This window comes from Panthera tigris, chromosome D1, assembly GCF_018350195.1.
Source record: "Panthera tigris isolate Pti1 chromosome D1, P.tigris_Pti1_mat1.1, whole genome shotgun sequence".
NCBI classification, from domain to species: domain Eukaryota; kingdom Metazoa; phylum Chordata; class Mammalia; order Carnivora; family Felidae; genus Panthera; species Panthera tigris.
In genome coordinates, this window is record NC_056669.1 from 18918852 (window position 1) to 18937117 (window position 18266).

Here is an 18266-nt window from a genome sequence, read left to right on the forward strand (position 1 = left end):
CTCTGTCTCGTGGAGAAATGAATACTTATCTGAAAGCCTAGCGCCGGGGTAGAGGGAAACGGACACATAGTACTTGATTTCTAATCTCTGTTTCTAAAACTTCAAATGGTCCCTGGAAGTGTCTATCAGTTCACCTTAGCGTTCTCTGAGCTCATCATTGCCTGTTATTTGGGGAAGAAAAAACATTATGCCCTCTTTTTCTTCTTATAGCACAGTCGCAGGTTCTTAAGGTTAAGAGTATGGAAGGTCTTCATTTTTGTTTTAAATGAGCTTCTATAAGTTGAGAGGAAAATACCTCCTGGCTCATTATGACGTGGCAGGGAGTGGGGGCGTTGTACTAACATCCTTCACATGAGTGTTTCTTTCCAGTCTGGGCCACACCTAGGTTTTGCTTATGAAGCCGAGGGAGAGCAATTACTGTCAGTGATGTTTCTAAACTAGGTGAAGCATCTGTGTCTAGGATGAATTAGGTGTCCTGGATGGATGGAGTGAAATGCTCTTTAGTGACAAGTGAAGGATTAACTAGATGGTCTGGGCTAACACTTTTTAACTCAAGAATTAAGTGGCACAAAGGGTTTCTTCTTGGTGGGCTGAGAGCATTGAGGATCGTTCCAAATCCTACCATTTTTGATCCCATTATTCCATAGGTCCGTCCCTACATTCTGGATCCTCTGAGACCAAAGTAAAATAAATGGTGAATAAGCGAATTCATGAATGGATAAATGAATTCGATACATAGCTTTATTTTTTTATGTGGTAAAATATGCATAAGATTTAATATTTTAGCCATTTTTAAGTTTATAATTTGGTGGCATTAAGTACATTCACAATGTTGTATAACCATGACCAGTGTCGTATTTCCAGAACTTTCCGACATCACTACAACTTGATTTTTATTTTTATTTTTTTTTAAATTTTTTTAACGTTTATTTATTTTTGAGACAGAGAGAGACAGAGCATGAACAGGGGAGGGGCAGAGAGAGAGGGAGACACAGAATCTGAAACAGGCTCCAGGCTCTGAGCTGTCAGCCCAGAGCCCGACGCGGGGCTTGAACTCATGGACCGTGAGATCATGACCTGAGCCGAAGCCGGATGCCTAACCGACTGAGCCACCCAGGCGCCCCTACAACTTGATTTTTAAAACACCTTTCGTAACTATTCAAAGGCTGTTTATTTATTTTTTCCTATTTCTAGATTCTGAATGTTTGAGATAGCCAAATAACTGACTTTGAGATAAGTGCCTTATTTTCAAAATCCTCCATGGACGAAATCTTTCAGAAACGTGTTCCTTGGACTTCTCAATGTAGTGATCAGGTCGGTGGTTTTAAATCCTCTGAGAAGAGTTAGCATCCAAAAGCCTAACAACAGCTGGGACACCTGGTGGTTTAGTCGGTTAAGCAACCGACTCTTGATTTTGGCTCAGGTCACGATCTCACATTTTGTGGGTTCGAGCCCCGCATCAGACTCCGCGCTGGCAATGCAAGCCTGCTTGAGATTCTCTCTCTCTCCTCTCACTGCCCCTCTACCCCTCTCCAAAATAAATAAATACACTTAAAAAAAATGAAAAGCCTAACAGCTGCAGTTGGCGAGTCATTCAGATCGGTTCCGTACTGGGGGTGAATATTGCTGTCTGCTCAGTGCCTATTCTCCTGCTGTCCCTTGCTAATGAACTCTGCGCCCCTGGCCACAGGGCGATTGTGGTGATCATGTGGTCCAGGCGGGCCATTCACTCACTCACAGACCACAGTGATTGGTCCAAGGGATGGGCAAAAGATCCAAAACCATGTTTGGAATTTTTGTCGGGGGATTTTTCAAATTTCGGTTGGGAGAAGAGGGCCTTTATTTACACCTCTGGTTTTAGAGCATTTGGGATACAAAGTTGGAGTAGCCAGCAGCCATAAATGCCACTCTGTTAGGTAAGATAGTTTGAGAGAATAAATCTAATATTCGGAGGGAAGCAGAAATGAGAGATGAACAGAGAGACCTTTTAGAACATTTGATCCTTGGTTTAGTTGTCCCTAAGGCCATGTCTCCCCCTGCCTTTAATGCTGTTGGATTATTATTAATCCTCCCCTCTTTTGCTTAAGTTTTTTGAGTTGTGTTTCTGTCCCTTGTGACCACAAGTCCTGGCCGAAACAGCAGGGTTTAGAATTGTGGACAAACTAGATATTTCAATCAATAATATAGATGGAATCAGTGTTGGTACCCTGTGAGTTTATGGGATAAACCCATGGATAGTGTTTCCCATGTTCATCTACCCACAGGTCCAACCATCGGCCCGTCCAGCTCCCGTCCCATGGGGATCACATACGTGTGAGTACAAAGCGACATTTTATTGATTTATTCTTATTTTTTTTTATTTTATTTGTTTTTAATTTGAGAGAGAGAGAGAGAGAGCGAGCGAGTGTGAGTGGGGGGGAGAGGCATAGAGGAGAGAGAGAGAGAGAGAGAGAGAGAGAGAATCCTAAGCACGTTCCACGCTCAGCGTGGAGCCCAACACAGGGTTCCATCCCATGACCCTGGGATCATGACCTGAGCTGAAATCAAGAGTCGGACACTCAACCGACTGAGCCACCCAGGCGCTCCCAAAGCAACACTTTAAATTGCTATAATGTTTTCTGTCTTCTGAGATCTTCATTGGCCCAAATTGTTAGCACGCCATTGCAGGGAACGGAAGGCACCGCATCCATTTAAGCAGTAAGAGATTTAATACAAGGACTTGGGTGCCTCTGGAATTGTTGGATGTGCTGCAGGATCACGCTGTAGGGTGGGCCTCCGGGAATAAAACTGGGCGATTGGTCCACCCAGGGAGTGTCTACTTGTGCCACAGTCAGAGAGGAATCAGGAGGCTGCCCCTGGAATCAGGAAGCCACTCCAGATGTCTTCATAGTTGTCTCTATTACCCTTAAAGCTGGTGATCAGGAAACTTCATTCAGTTGCAGAATAATCCCAGTCTCCACCGCTGTCCTTTGCTAGTGGCAATAGCAGAAGGTAGGAAAATGGATTTCACCTCACTTCCACCTTACGAATCTTGTGGGGGTATCTAAATGCCTATCCTGTTAACTGGGTAAAAGAATCTGGGTTTAGAACAGAGGCGGGGTAGGGGCGCCTGGGTGGCTCAGTCGGTCGAGCGTCTGACTTCGGCTCAGGTCACGATCTCACTGTTCGTGAGGTGGAGCCCCACGCCGGGCTCTGTGCTGACAGCTCAGAGCCTGGGGCCTGTTTCGGATTCTGTGTCCCCCCTCTCTCTCCGTCCCTCCCCTGCTCACACTCTGTCTCTGTCTCTCTTTCAAAAGTCAATAAACATTAAAAAAAAAAAAAAAGAAAAGAAAAAACACAGTTGGGATAAACCTGCTTTCTGTGCTGGTTAGACCCCACTTTGCATTTAGTTTTGGAGTAGCCCACTTCGCGAGGGGAAGAGATGAATAATGTATTTGGGGATGGAAGACATGATGATGGAGAAACCAGAAACCTTGTTATGGAAGGAGTAACTGGGAATATGTAGCTGGGAGAGAGAAGACTCAAGAAGGCTCTCCCAACTTTTGCTAGATATTTGATAGACTAAGTTCTTCCTGGTCCTTAAGGGTAGGATGAAAACTATAGGACAGAGATTTTAATGGACATTAGGAAGAAATTTCTGCTAGCTAGAGCTATGGAATGTTCTGGAGTTTTCCAACTCCAGAAGTACCCAACCATTATTGACACGACAAGGTAGCAGGGATGTTGTGGAAAAGATTGTATTTTTAGATGTTAGAGGTTTGAATATGTTTTCATTATGAAGTTGATTAATTTTGGCAAAGTTCTTCCATTTCCTCAATTTTCCTGGGTAACTGGGTCGATATTGATGCTGGGTTTAGAAAGAAATGAGGTTGACGCAGCTTCTCTTTCAGGACCCAAACGAAGAGCTTATGAAGGCGGGTGGCTATGAGGAACTCAGAAGAGAGGCAGAACATGGTTGAAATAACACCATCAGGGGTTAGAGAGGAATAAGAAATAGCAGTACCTTCCCCCCCAAATATTTTAGGAATATATCCTATGGGGCATTTGGGCAAGATTGGGGTTTGACTGAGGGCTGTAATGGGGTTTGTTATAAATAATCGTTACTGAATATTGAGATATATATCATTTAATACAACGTCTTTTTTGAGAGCCCTTTGATTTTCACACGAGGACAATGAAGCCTGCAGAGGCTACATGACTTGTCCAAGGGTACTGAGTTACAAAGGGGCAGAGCCAGGGTTTGAACCCTAGAGCTCATGCTCACGTACTTCATGACAACGTGTTCCTCGTCCACGTTGGCAAAGAATAAAAATCCAGCTGATAGTGGAGCCTGGGCTGTTGACAATCTGATCTACACAACAGGGCCAAGAGTGGTAGGAAAGACAAATACCAGAATCACATGGGCAATGAACCACCCATATTTCCTTCCATAATAGGGATAAGACCGTCACGTCTACACAGAGCCAAGGAATGCTATTTTTGAGACATCTTTAATAACTTATTTCAGCTCCATTTAGTCTAGTTACAGTTGTTCATCCATAAACTAGAAATAAAAGTAATTGCCTCAAAAGGTTCATCCGAGGATTCATTAATGTACGTAAAAGTGCTTGCCTGGAGTGGGGTTGCTAAATCAAAGGGAGGTGACCGAATTCCCAAACCAGAGGCTGATTTGCCTTTAAGGAGATGGTCTCAGTCTTAGACCATCTAGTCGGTTAGAAGAACAATGGAATACGAGACATTTTTGAATTCTGGGTAGGTCTTGATTAAAAAAAAAAAAAGAGGGGGGGTTGGAATTTCACCTGTGAGTGCTATTTGAGTCAACAACTCTGTTATATCTTTGGATATAACAAACAGGCAGGGGAAGTAGGGAGTTCAGCTTGTATGCAGTGAGTCTAATTTATTTTCAGGTTAAAACACCTCAACGTAAGGCCAAGTGGTGTATTTTTCTGTACGGTCACTGTTTTCATAAAAGAGTAAGTAGGCAGCTTGCTTATGTGATATGATCTGAAAGATACCGAAAGGCCTTCTGTCCTCCCGTCTTCCGTCTCTCCCTCAGACGTAGAATCTGAAATTCCATTTTGAGAAGCCTTGGGTTCAGGCAGTGATTCTCAAACTTTGCTATGTATCAAAGTCATCCGAAGAACTGAATTAAAATATTGGCCCTGGGACCACAGGGTCAGGCTCTGGGGTTGGGACGCAGGCAACTGTACGTTTAACTAGGTGAGTCTAATGCACAGCAAAATTTGAGAAACACCTGATGAAGGCTGTATATCTACAGAAGTCTCCCATTAAATTCTCAGTTTTCTCTCAGGGAGTTGCCATGGTTCTCAGATTACAACTTCTTATTCCACCAAATACCTCCTTTTTCTCCTAACACCGTTCTTGCCAATATCGTCAGTAAAGGTCTTTGTTGTCAACTGTAATGGATGCTTTTTGGTCTTTCTATATTATGATACTTCTCCTTAGCATTTGTTGCTATTTGCTATTCCTCCTGTCTGTATCTCTGAGATAGCAACCTCTCCTGGTTTTCTGCCTTACCTCCTTGACTGCTCTTCGGTCTACATTGATGGCTTCTTCTTAGTTCAACTCCAAACACTCTGAGTTCTTCAGGGCTCATAGTCAGGGCCTCTGCTCTTCTCTCCATACCCTTCTCCTGGACTCAGGTGCATAACGGCCAGCAGTTTCCAAATTTTTACCTCCTACCTAGTCTTCTCTCCCCAGCTCCAATGTTGCACCGCTGGTCAACTTGTACCTACCTGATAAATCCACTTGAGTGTCTCATGATAATCTCAAACTCATGATAATCACTGAAAGTGATTGTTGGACTCCCTGCCCCCCACCCCCGTCTTTCTCCAATCTATACTTCTCAAGAAATAGTACCGCCACCCACCTAATCACTCAAATTAGAACGTAGAGGTCAAGATAATTCTTACTTGTCCCTTATCACCCACATCTGCTCCATCAACAAGTCATGTCAATGTCCTCTCAGATGGTTCTTGAATCTTCCCCTCTCCCTGTCTACCCTGATCACTATCCAATAAGCCAGCATCCTTTCCCTCAGACTCCTTCCTGGATCCCTGCTTCATCTCTGACCTCCTTTACATCATTCTCAAGAAAGCCTGAACATTCTTTTAAATAACTCAGATGCGTCAGATACTTTTTCACCTTAAACTATTCAGTGGTGTCCCACTGCACTTAGAATAAAATTGATTCCTTACCTGGGTCTTCAACGCACCCAATTTCACCTTCATCTTGGTCTATAAGGCTCTTTATCTTCTGACTCACTGCATTGCTCACAGTATTAACGTCACATTGGCCTCCTTTAAGTTCCTAAAAAAAGTCCAAGTTCTTTTCCTCCTCTGGGCCTTTTCTTCTGCCTGGAATGATCTTCACCTCAATGACTGGCTATCGCTCGTCTTTCAGAGCCTTGTTTATTTATTTTTTTTATTTTTTAAAAATTTTTCTTAAGTGTTTTTATTTATTTTTGAGACAGAGAGAGACAGAGCATGAGCAGGGGAGGGGCAGAGAGAGAGAGGGAGACACAGAATCCGAAGCAGGCTCCAGGCTCCGAGCTGTCGGCACAGAGCCCCACGCGGGGCTCGAACTCACAGACTGTGAGATCATGACCTGAGCTGAAGTCGGACGCTCAACCCACTAAGCCACCCAGGCGCCCCCAGAGCCTTGTTTAAATTTTGCCTTCCGACCTCAGCCGTAGCAATCTCTTACTCGGCACATCCCCAAAGGCAAGGGAATTAAAAGCAAAAGTGAATTACTGGGACCTTATGAAGATAAAAAGCTTCTGCACAGCAAAGGAAACAACCAACAAAACTAAAAGGCAACCAACGGAATGGGAAAAGATATTTGCAAATGACACATCGGACAAAGGGCTAGTATCCAAAATCTATAAAGAGCTCATCAAACTCCACACCCGAAAAACAAATAACCCAGTGAAGAAATGGGCAGAAAACATGAATAGACACTTCTCTAAAGAAGACATCCGGATGGCCAACAGGCACATGAAAAGATGTTCAACGTCGCTCCTTATCAGGGAAATACAAATCAAAACCACACTCAGATACCACCTCACGCCAGTCAGAGTGGCCAAAATGAAGAAATCAGGAGACTATAGATGCTGGAGAGGATGTGGAGAAACGGGAACCCTCTTGCACTGTTGGTGGGAATGCAAATTGGTGCAGCCGCTCTGGAAAACAGTGTGGAGGTTCCTCAGAAAATTAAAAATAGACCTACCCTATGACCCAGCAATAGCACTGCTAGGAATTTATCCAAGGGATACAGGAGTATTGATGCATAGGGGCACCTGTACCCCAATGTTTATAGCGGCACTCTCAACAATAGCCAAATTATGGAAAGAGCCTAAATGTCCATCAACTGATGAATGGATAAAGAAATTGTGGTTTATATACACAATGGAATACTACGTGGCAATGAGAAAAAATGAAATATGGCCTTTTGTAGCAACATGGATGGAACTGGAGAGTGTGATGCTAAGTGAAATAAGCCATACAGAGAAAGACAGATACCATATGGTTTCACTCTTATGTGGATCCTGAGAAACATAACAGAAACCCATGGGGGAGGGGAAGGAAAAAAAAAAAAAAAAAAAGAGGTTAGAGTGGGAGAGAGCCAAAGCATAAGAGACTGTTAAAAACTGAGAACAAACTGAGGGTTGATGGGGGGTGGGAGGGAGGGCAGGGTGGGTGATGGGTATTGAGGAGGGCACCTTTTGGGATGAGCACTGGGTGTTGTATGGAAACCAATTTGACAGTAAATTTCATATATTAAAAAAAAAAAATTTGCCTTTTGTAATCATGCTCTCTGTTATTCTCCATTAATTTGTCATAGTGCTTTGAATTTTGTAATTGCTTATTCATTCATTTGCTTATTGTCTGTCTCCAACTCTGGAATATAACTCCATGAATTTAGGAACTATGTGTACATGTCCAGCTTCTATTTTTTTAAAAAATTTTTAAAATTAATTTATTTAGAGAGAGACAAAGAGAGTGAACAGGGGAGGGAAAGAGAGAGGGAGAGAGAGAGAATCCCAAGTAGGCACCATACTCTCAGCATAGGGCCCAATGTGGGACTTAAACTCATGAACCGCGAGATCATGACTGGAGCCCAAACCAAGAGTCGGATGCTTAATCGACTGAGCCACCCAGGCACCCCACATATCCAGCTTCAAAGAGCGTCTGGTGTATGTGACTTGCTCAATAAAAATCTGCTAAATAAAATACGGAAACAATCATAAAAATGTTAAAAGAAAATACAGGAGAGTATTTTAATTTTCTGGAGGTTTGAAAAAGTTTTTCTAAGCATAGCATGAAACCTATAAGCCATCAAGATTGACCAATTTGACTACATTAAGCATTTAACATTTCTGTATTACAAGAATCGAAAGGTAAAAAATGAACTGGGAGAAATCTTTGCAAAGCATTCAAAGGAATTTCTTCAAGTCAATAAGAAAAGATAAGTAAACCAATAGAAAAATGGGCTAAAGATACAACTCATAGAAGAAAAAAATAGCAAACAGTCAGTAAACATATTATAATAAATATTCTCAAGTTCACTTTTTAAAACATTAGATTTTTATCCTGTTGAATTAGCAAGAATTAAAAAAAATGTATAAATGTTCAGGTCAGGTATGAGTGGAAGGCAGTTAGGTTTCATACAGTAAAGTCAAACACTAATAGTCAACTTTGTTACATGCATTGTACATCAGTGTAACATTTTTATTGAACACTTTGGCCATATCTGTTGAAATTTAAGACGTGCCTTACCTTTGATTCAAAACACTGTTTTGAATTAGAAATTTTAGCAACTCGTCCTAAAATAATACTTTGACGATACACAGTATATATTTATCTACGGATATATATTCACATATGATGTATATTCATGTATGTCATATGTTTAGTTTGGCTTTTTTAAAATAAACAAAAATGGAAAACCATCTGATTATGCAATTAAATAATGATACATTCATACAAGGAAATACTATGCAGCTGTTAAAAAGAACAATGGTCTGGATGAATATATTCTGTTTGGGAAAGATGTATTTCTTGATTCAGTGTTAAATCGAACGGATTTAGCTCAATGGCATGTGTAGTAAGATTCCCCCTCCTTTTTTTCTTTTAAAAAAAGACGCAAGCATTTATAAACTGCAAAACTATGTTCAGGCATGCATGGAAAAATGAGAAAATGGCTGAAAATCTTAACCATGACTATATTTGGGAAATTGGATTTGGAAAACTTTCCCTTTTTACATTGTACACTTATGTTTCACACATTTATGAATTGCTTAAAAGTTTTTTAACCACAAATGTATATTGTTCGGTAATGAGAGAGAGAGGGGAGAGGGAGAGGGAGAGGGAGAGAGAGGAGAGGGAGAGAGGGAGGGAAGCAGAGGGAGCAAGAGGGAGAGGGACAAATGATCACTGTCTTATGCATTTTGCCATCATAGTTGGGGCTGACTCACTGGCCGCCTGGAAGGTCAGACCACTCGGTCAAGAGTTCAGGGGTTGCGGCCTTTCCCCTCTCTCCCTCTCCCCCCAAGAAGGGGAGGCACTTCAGCATCGTATGTTTTTGTAAGGATTAAGTGAGATGGAGGCTGTGAGAAGCCTTTATCAGCCATGAAGCTCTTGCAAACTCAAGAGATGAGTATCATAATCAAAGCCCACGTCCCACCCCAGGCAGGGCTGGCCGGGCGACTGCAGAAAGTCCTCCCCCCCCCCCACCCCCAACCGCGCGCGTGCTCTGCGGAGACCCGCAGTCCCCTTCACCCAGAACATTCCTCAACCGCATCCCCCCTTCGCTCCGCCTGGGCCTCTCCGCGAGGGAGCCGGGCCTGCCTCCCGCTCCATCCCTCCACCCGGCCCTGGCCCAGCCGCTTCCCAGCAGAGCTTGGCTGTTCCTTGAACTTTCGGTGTTGGTTCGATTTCCTCCAGTGGTACCACATGCTGCTGTGCAAACAGAGCACGTGGCCGGGCCAAACAAAGGAACATGTGTGCTGCAAACCATCCCCCTATCACGGGAGCGCGAGCTCGGCCAGGAGAGGGCCCGGCCGGCGCGCGGTAAGAGCCGCCCGGGCTCTCCGGAAGCGGCGGGGCGGGGGCGGGGGTGCGGGCAGTGGGGGGTGGGGGGGGGTGGCGGGGGGGAAGGGGGCCCGGGAGGGGGCGGCCCCGCGCGCCCGCCCCGCGCCGCGCCCCGCGGCCAGCGCGCGGCCGGGCCCCGCTCCCCTCCAGCTGCTACGATTGCATTTCACCTCCGCCGGGCTGCTGGGGGACTGGCTGTACCAAGATCACTCTCCCGGGATGCCGGCAGGGGGAGGGGGCCCGGCACCGTATACAGCTGTCAAAACGTCTAGGGCGGGAGGCGCAGGCACATCTGCACGAGCCGGTCTCCGGCTGGGGGGCACACGGGGAGCGCCTCCAACCTATCAGTGTAATGGCGAGCGGTAATTGCATTAGGATTAGTTATCTCCTGCGCTCTGCTCATTAGCCCGGAGGATGGCTCGCATCCAGCGAGAGCGTGGCGCGCGGAGAGCGAGAGGATGTGCGCCTAACAGGTCGCGATAATGAAAGACTCGCTCTCCCAGAGTTCTCTTCCCCCCGCCGGCTTCCCCTCCCGGCCCCCGACTCTCCTCCTCCGTCTTCCTCTAAACCTCATTTCCTGACTTTTTCCTGCAGGTCTTATGAAATGAGCAATTTAGGGAGATTGCAGTGGAAACAAATCTCGACTGGCTGGAGGTGGGGGAGGGATGCCGCGGAGGGCGCGGGGCTGAAATGCCCGAGTCGGAGGGAGGGAGGAGAGCGGTTGGCGTTTTCTGACGCCGAAGCCAGGGGCTCGGGAATGCCTAGGTGCGTTTCCAGGCTGGATGGTTCCGGATACGTCTTCACTTCCTTCTCCGGGTGATGCCTAGAGCCAAAGGTGAAAGGGAGGGGCGGCGATTTCCCGGGATCCGGATCCCGGGAGCCCCACCTCTGATTGCGCCAACTGCCGGGGCCGTACCCACCCACCCGGGCTGAGCCTTTTGCTCCTCGCCGTGTATCCCCGGGGCCCTCGGGCTGGCATGATGGACGCAGGACCCAGAAATTTTTTGTTTGTCGTCTGCCCTGGGAACGAGGACCTAGTCATTTTATTCTTCACCGCACCTAGCTCCCTGGCATACAGAAGGTGCTCAAAAATTGGTGATGGGCAGTAACAAGTCATTAAAAAAAGGGGGGGGGGTAAAAATCATCCTCAATCTAACTCAGTTTTGATATAAAACTTGACTGGCAGGCGGGCCGACTTCCTAGCAATGTGACCAACCACAGGTAATCTAACTCTTTCCAGTGTGTTCTTCTCATCTGCCAAACAGGATTGATAATTTACCTATAGGCTTATTTACGCACGTGTGAATCACCCCAAACAGAGCTTAACGCATAGTAGGTGCTCAGTAGATGTTAGTTCCTCCGCACGTCTTGCTTTATTCAGCCCTAAGAGGGGGATTAAAAAAAAAAAAAAAAAACTCTTTGATGTCTCAGGAGGAGGTAATTAATGTTCTCTTAACCCATCTGAAAGGGCCAATAGAGTACAAAGTTGTTTTATAATTAAGAAATGTATCAAACCCTGTGCAGGACTAATTGCTGTGCAAATTTGATTGAGGCCTGTGAGAACAAGATTGCCTTTAATGGGTTGTAGCGTGGGGGACTATTTAATATTCTTCGGGGAAGTTCCAATGCGCAAGTCTGAGCATCAGAGATTGCATCACCAACCATTAGGAGCGCTACTCAATGGTTTCGAGTGAATACACCAGGGCTTTGCTTAAATAATTATTTTGAGACTGGAAGGTTTATTGAGAGTTCAGGGTTCAGATTTAGAAATGTCAGAAATAGAGTTTTATTTGTTTCCATTGCACATAATGAATTGCCCTTTAAATAATGAAGCAATGAAAATGCCACGTATCACATACTCCAATGGATTGCCAAATGTTGAATTAGGCCCCTGTGAGGGTGAGGCTTCAGAGCCACAATACATTAGAGAATTGGGGCATTTACGATCTCTACAGAAATCATCGATCCAGAGGGAACCTGGTGAGGGCACACCCCTCACCAAGTTTACAATCTAAACTTTTTCCACGTCAACTTTAGTATGGTGGGGCTACCTGGCCATCTTTGTCATTGGGCACCTGGAACAGTGCTTTGCAGAGGTGGCCACTGAGAGAAGCTACTGAAACAGCCTGTGTATGGGCGTTCCATTTATTTGCATGGAGGAAAATAGTCTTCCCCAGACGGTACGGCCACGTGTACGTCTTCAAGTGGGGGTCCCTCCCTTGTGGACTGCTTCTCACAGATGAATCCAAAGGACCAGAGTGGCTTAGCCTTGGGGACACATTTTTCTCCACTACCCACAGGGCCTCAGAACACCTGCCTTTTTCTTTCTTATACCCCGCTCTCTCCCTGTGTCTTCTTCATCTTCTCCAGATAAGAGATTTCTCTCTGTGTCTCTCGGGCTAAGTCATCCGTGTGTCTCCTGGACTTCATTCATCTGGGGTTTTGTCCCTTAATTACCATTTTTCTCCCAAGTATGTGTTCTGTTTCTTTTTCACTGGAACTTTACTTGGTTTACTTCTGCTTCCAATCATAGTGCAGCCTCCTAGATACTGCAAATAAATCTTCGTTTGAATTTGCTCTTTTTCTGATATCTTTTCTAGGTCTTCTGTGTCCACATCGACTGTCTCCATTGTGATGTTGTCCAGTATTCCTGTAACCCCCTGAAATCTAACTTTGCCTTTGCCTTTTTTTTTTTTATGTTTATTTATTTTTGAGAGAGACAGAGACAGAACGCGAGTGGGTTAAGCGCAGAGGGAGAGGGAGACACAGAATCAGAAGCAGGCTCCAGGCTCCGAGCTGTCGGCACAGAGCCCGATGCGGGGCTCAGACTCACGAGGCGTGAGATCATGACCTGAGTCAGAGTCAGAGGCTCAACCGACTGAGCCACCCAGGTGCCCCTTGCCTTCTTTATTTTATTCTAGCAATTGCAACTGTTAGTGGTCCATTCTAACCCCACCCTTTTTTGTTTATCAGTGTCTCCTAAAGACCCTCCGGGCACATGTCTTGGGACACTTACAATTCTAAGTCTTTTGTAAATTTCTCTGATTTCCACCCCCCCCCCCTTAGGTGCTCTCGGCCTCCCTCCCTCTTCTTTCTCCCAAAATACATGCATGCCTCAAAAACCACGGCACATTTATCGAGTACTTACGGTGTATTTGAATGCTCCCATCAACCCTGGAAGCAAGGTACATTGATTATTTCATCTTTAAAGGAAGAGCTGAGGCTTAGATAGTTGGTAGGTACCAAATCCTGGTCTGCTCTGTCTGAGTCCAAGCTCTTCACCTGGTGACTGTCATGCCCCGGGTTTGGTTCTCTGCTCTCAATCCCTGCCCCTCTATTATTGCTGGGCAAACCTCACCACGTCTGCAGCTCCCACTTGATCTCAGACCCCTGAAAGGTACCATACTCATTAGCTGACCATCCCCTTCTCCTTCCAGACTGCGACACAACCCATTTCCCAGGACCAAGACTTGACCCTCGGGAGAGCTTGAGCAACTTCCTTCATTTCCCTCTGACTCCCTGTCGATGACCGCATAAAGTGGAGATGTCCTGAGTTTAAATAAGAAAAGAGATACTTACATTCATGGGTGGCAAAGCGAAGCTCTTCAGCAAGTGGTAGCTATAATTATTCCTTTTTATCTCCCCAACATTCTTGGTAAATTTCTGATTATGTGCCTTTGGTTATGATCTCCTCCTTATGGAACTTCCCCTTTCTGTGTCTACGTTGATTAAAATACTCCCAGTTCGGCATGCTTGGGTGGCTTGGTCAGTTAAGCATCCAACTCTTGATTTCGGCTCAGGTGATGATCTCACGATTTGTGAGATCGAGCCCCACATTGGGCTCTGTGCTGACAGTGCTGAGCCTGCTTGGGAGTCTTCCTTTCTCTCTGCCTCTCCCCCACTTGTGCTCTCTCTCTCTCAAAATAAATAAATTTTATGCATATGTATGTGTGTATATATGTATACACACATACACACATACACACACACACACACACACACGCATACACACACACATACGTAGATATATATAAATACTCCCAGTTCTTGGAAGTACATTCACCCCATTGCTTCAGTGAAACTGTCCAGCTCCCCTTGGAGGGGTTTTTCTCTAATTTTGGCACTTAGAACAGGTACCATGCAAATCACCCGTCAATTGTAGAGTGTCTTGGGTCATCCTTTACTTGGTCCAGGGCTTCATCCCCTCTCAGCCAACCACCTTGGGGTGCCCGTGAGAGCACCAAGCTCCCAGCAGGCATGGAGGAAGGTGTGGAAATATTAAATGGATAGAACAATGGGTTGAGGGGGAGGGAAGTAAGTGTATTAAACAGGAAAAGTCGGAGAGGGTGTCAGACATCCCCTTTCTTCCTTCCTTTCTGCCTTTCTTGGACAAAATGAGTCCTGCCTTTCACTGATATCTTCAACAAGCACAATCCAAGGATGTGATCAAACCTAACTTAATTTTGTTTCCCACTGCCCATTCAAAGTTTATTCAGTCAAGATAGTTTTTCTGCCCCTGGATATGGGTGGGTCTGACAATTAAAAAAAACTACTAAGATATAATTTACATAACATGGTGGGCACAGATCTTAAGTGTTCAGTTTGATGAGTGCAATAATTCTATACACCTGGGAAACCACCTCATCCCCAAAAGATCTAGGACATTTTCATTTCCCCAGAAAGTACCGTCATCCCTCTTCCCCAGATGTTTATTTCCCACCACCTCGAACCCATCCCTGCTTCCAGACACAACCCTGGTATTGATTTCTTCCATAATATGTTAACTTTGCATGTTCTAACTTCCTGTCACTGGAACCATACAGCATGTTCTCATCTCTCACGCAATGATTTTGATATCCATCCATGGGGTTGCCTACCTCTGTAGTTTGTCTATTCCCTTTTATTTTGTACTGCCTTGTATTATTGTGTAGGTCTGTTTCATTTCGAGGAGGTATTGTGTTGTGTGAATATACTTCTGTTGATCCACTCACCTGGTAATTGACACTTGGGTTGTTTCTAGATCTTTGCTCTTATGAGTAAGACTGCCATTAATGTGTTTGTGCAAGTCTTTTTTTGTGGACGTCTGTTTTATTTATTTCGGGTGAATACCAGGAGTAGAATTGCTGGGTCATAGAGTAGATAGACGAATGATGAAAAATATTTCCATTGGGAAGTTGGTCCATAGTGCAAGAGAACTGTATGGCCACAACAGAGTCACTTCATCAGGTGCTCATGTGGGTCTTAGTTTTTTGTGAGTTTTTTTTTCTTTTCGAACTCTGTGGCTAACTGAATCCTCATGTTGCCAGCCATTTGTCTACTTTTCTACTTTTATTAAATGTTTACCGAGAATCTCCCAAGGATCTGGGTGATTTATGAACTTGGAATTGTTTCTTATGCAGTGGCCTTTGACTTATTTATGCAGTTTTTTTTTTTAAGGGGTTGAAATGCTGTAGAGGCATCACTACACTTCTTAAGAGCTCTGTGAACCCAAAATAGACCAAAGATGCCCACTTGACGGTTAGAGAAATTGAGGCACAGAATGGCAGCAGAGAGGGCCATAATTCCTCTGCAGACTAGACCCATCTAAAATGTCCTGATGTGAGTGTGCACCATCAGACTGAGATGTTCACTACAGAACAACGGAGCAGTTGGCATGATAGGCCACAAGGTCCCATTGTGTGTGTGTGTGTGTGTGTGTGTGTGTGTGTGCGCGCGCCATTGTTTTTCTGTGGCACCCCATCACTTCCCTCATACATCACAAAGCTAACACTCCATTTCCTCTGGGGTAGTTTCACCCTGGTCCTCCCTTGAGATACACTCCAGATGTAGGATATTTGGCTGAAAAATACGATAGCCAAGTTCTGCAACATCACCGCTATGATCTCACTGGTTCTTTTTCTTTTTTTAATTTTTTTTTAACTTTTATTTATTTTTGAAAGAGAGAGGCAGAGACAGAGTGCAAGCCAGAGAGGGGCAGAGAGAAAGACGCAGAATCCGAAGCAGGCTCCAGGCTCTAAGCCGTCAGCACAGAGCCTGACTCAGGGTTCAAACTCACTAGCTGTGAGCTGAAGTCAGACACGTAAGCGGCTGAGCCACCCAGGAGCCCCTCACTGGTTCTTACACATAAAGAAGAATTTGGTCTTCTCCTGTATTCAGATGAGAAATCACAGGAAGTCAGCCTAAGCGTTGGGAGCAGAGGGTTGGTGATTCACCGGTGGGGCAGAGAATGGCATCCGGCCACGTGATGGTTAATTTTGTGTGTCAGCTGGACTGGCTGGGCTCCAGGGTGCCCACATAGTTGATCAAATGTTATTCTGGTTGTGTCTGTGAGGTTTCTGGATAAGGTTAGCATTTGAATCAGTAGACTACATCAGATTGCCTAATGTGGGTGGGCCTCGTGCAATCAGTTGAAGGCCTGGATAGAACAGAAAGGCTGATCCTCTCATGAGTAAGAGAAGACACCTGCCTGATTGCCATAAGTGGAGATATTGGTCTTTTCCTGCTTTTGGACTTGAACTTGAATGAACACACTGGCTCTTCTTGGGTCTTGAGTCTGCTGGCTTCTGGACTGAAACTACACCATCAGCTCTCCTGCATCTCCAGCCTGCAACTGTATACCTTGGGACTTCACAGCCTCCATAATTGTGTGAGCCAACTCCTTATTTGTTACATGTAAGATAACTATATATATTAATAATGTATATTGCATATAAAATTTAATAGGAGATATGACACATATATATATGTGTGTATATATATGTATATATATATGTGTGTGTGTATATATATATATATATGTATATATATATATATACACATATATGGAAGGCCATTGTAAGAAAAGGAGTTTCTTAAGTAAAACAATTTTCATGGTGGGGCATACAATCACTTCCATTGAATAAGTGTTCTCTTTCTTTGAAATTATTCATGCCCAGAAAGATTTTTTTAAAACTTTTGTTAAATATGCCTGGGTATTAAAAAGTGGTTGTCTCTGAGTGGTGGAGAAACACATGATTTTTATTATTTTTCTATGTATGTAATTTCCAGATTTCTGTAGATCACTTTTTTTGAATAGTAGACTGTTAACCTTGAGATGATTATAGATTCACAGGCAGTTGCAAGAAATAGCACATGATACCATGTACCCTTGGTCCATGGTAAGTAACATCGGGGAGAGCTATTGCACAATATCACAACCAGGATACTGACATTGATACAGTCAAAATCCCATCATCCCAGGAATCTCTCATGCTGTCCTCTCATAGCCATACTTGCCTCCAGCATCTCCCTTTTCTTAACCTCTGGCAACCACTGATCTCTTCTCCATTTCTGTAATTTTTTCATATTAAGCATTTTATTTTATTTTATTTTATTTTATTTTATTTTATTTTATTTTATTTAAAAGTTTTTCAATGTTTATTTATTTTTGAGAGGCAGAGACTGGGCATGGGTGGCAGAGAGGGAGTGAGAGAGGGAGACAGAGAACTCATAGGAGGCTCCAGGTTCCGAGCTGTCAGCACAGAGCCTGACGCAGGGCTCGAACCCACGAACTGTGAGATCGTGACCTGAGCTGAAGTCAGACGCTCAAAAGACTGAGCCACCAAGGCGCCCCTATATTAAGCATTTTATGTGCATGGAATCAGAAAACGTGCAATGCTCTGGAAGTTCACCACATTGTTGTGTATATTGGGTATACAACAACCCACGTTGTTGTGTATTCCAGGGTATGGATATACCACATGTTGTTTAACTATTCAGCTACCTATTCAGGTACATGGATATACCACATGTTGTTTAACTATTCAGACATCTGGGTGGTTTCCAGCTTTTTCACTATTAGGAATACATTGTTATGAATAAAACTGCAATGAACATTTGTGTCCAGGTTTTTGGTGTGAGTATAATTTTTAATTTCTCGGGGATAAATGCCCAGTATTGCATTTTCTGAGTCATATGGCAGTTGCCTGTTTGGTGCTTAAAGAAACCACCAGACTCTTTCCCAGACTGCCAGTTTACACCCCACTGGCAGCATATGAGTGATGCAATTTTTCTGCACCCTCACCAGCTTGGTGAGGTGTATACTGTTATCTCACTGTGGTTTTAACTTGCATTTCCCTAATGGCTAATATATTTTCACGTACTTATTTGCCATCT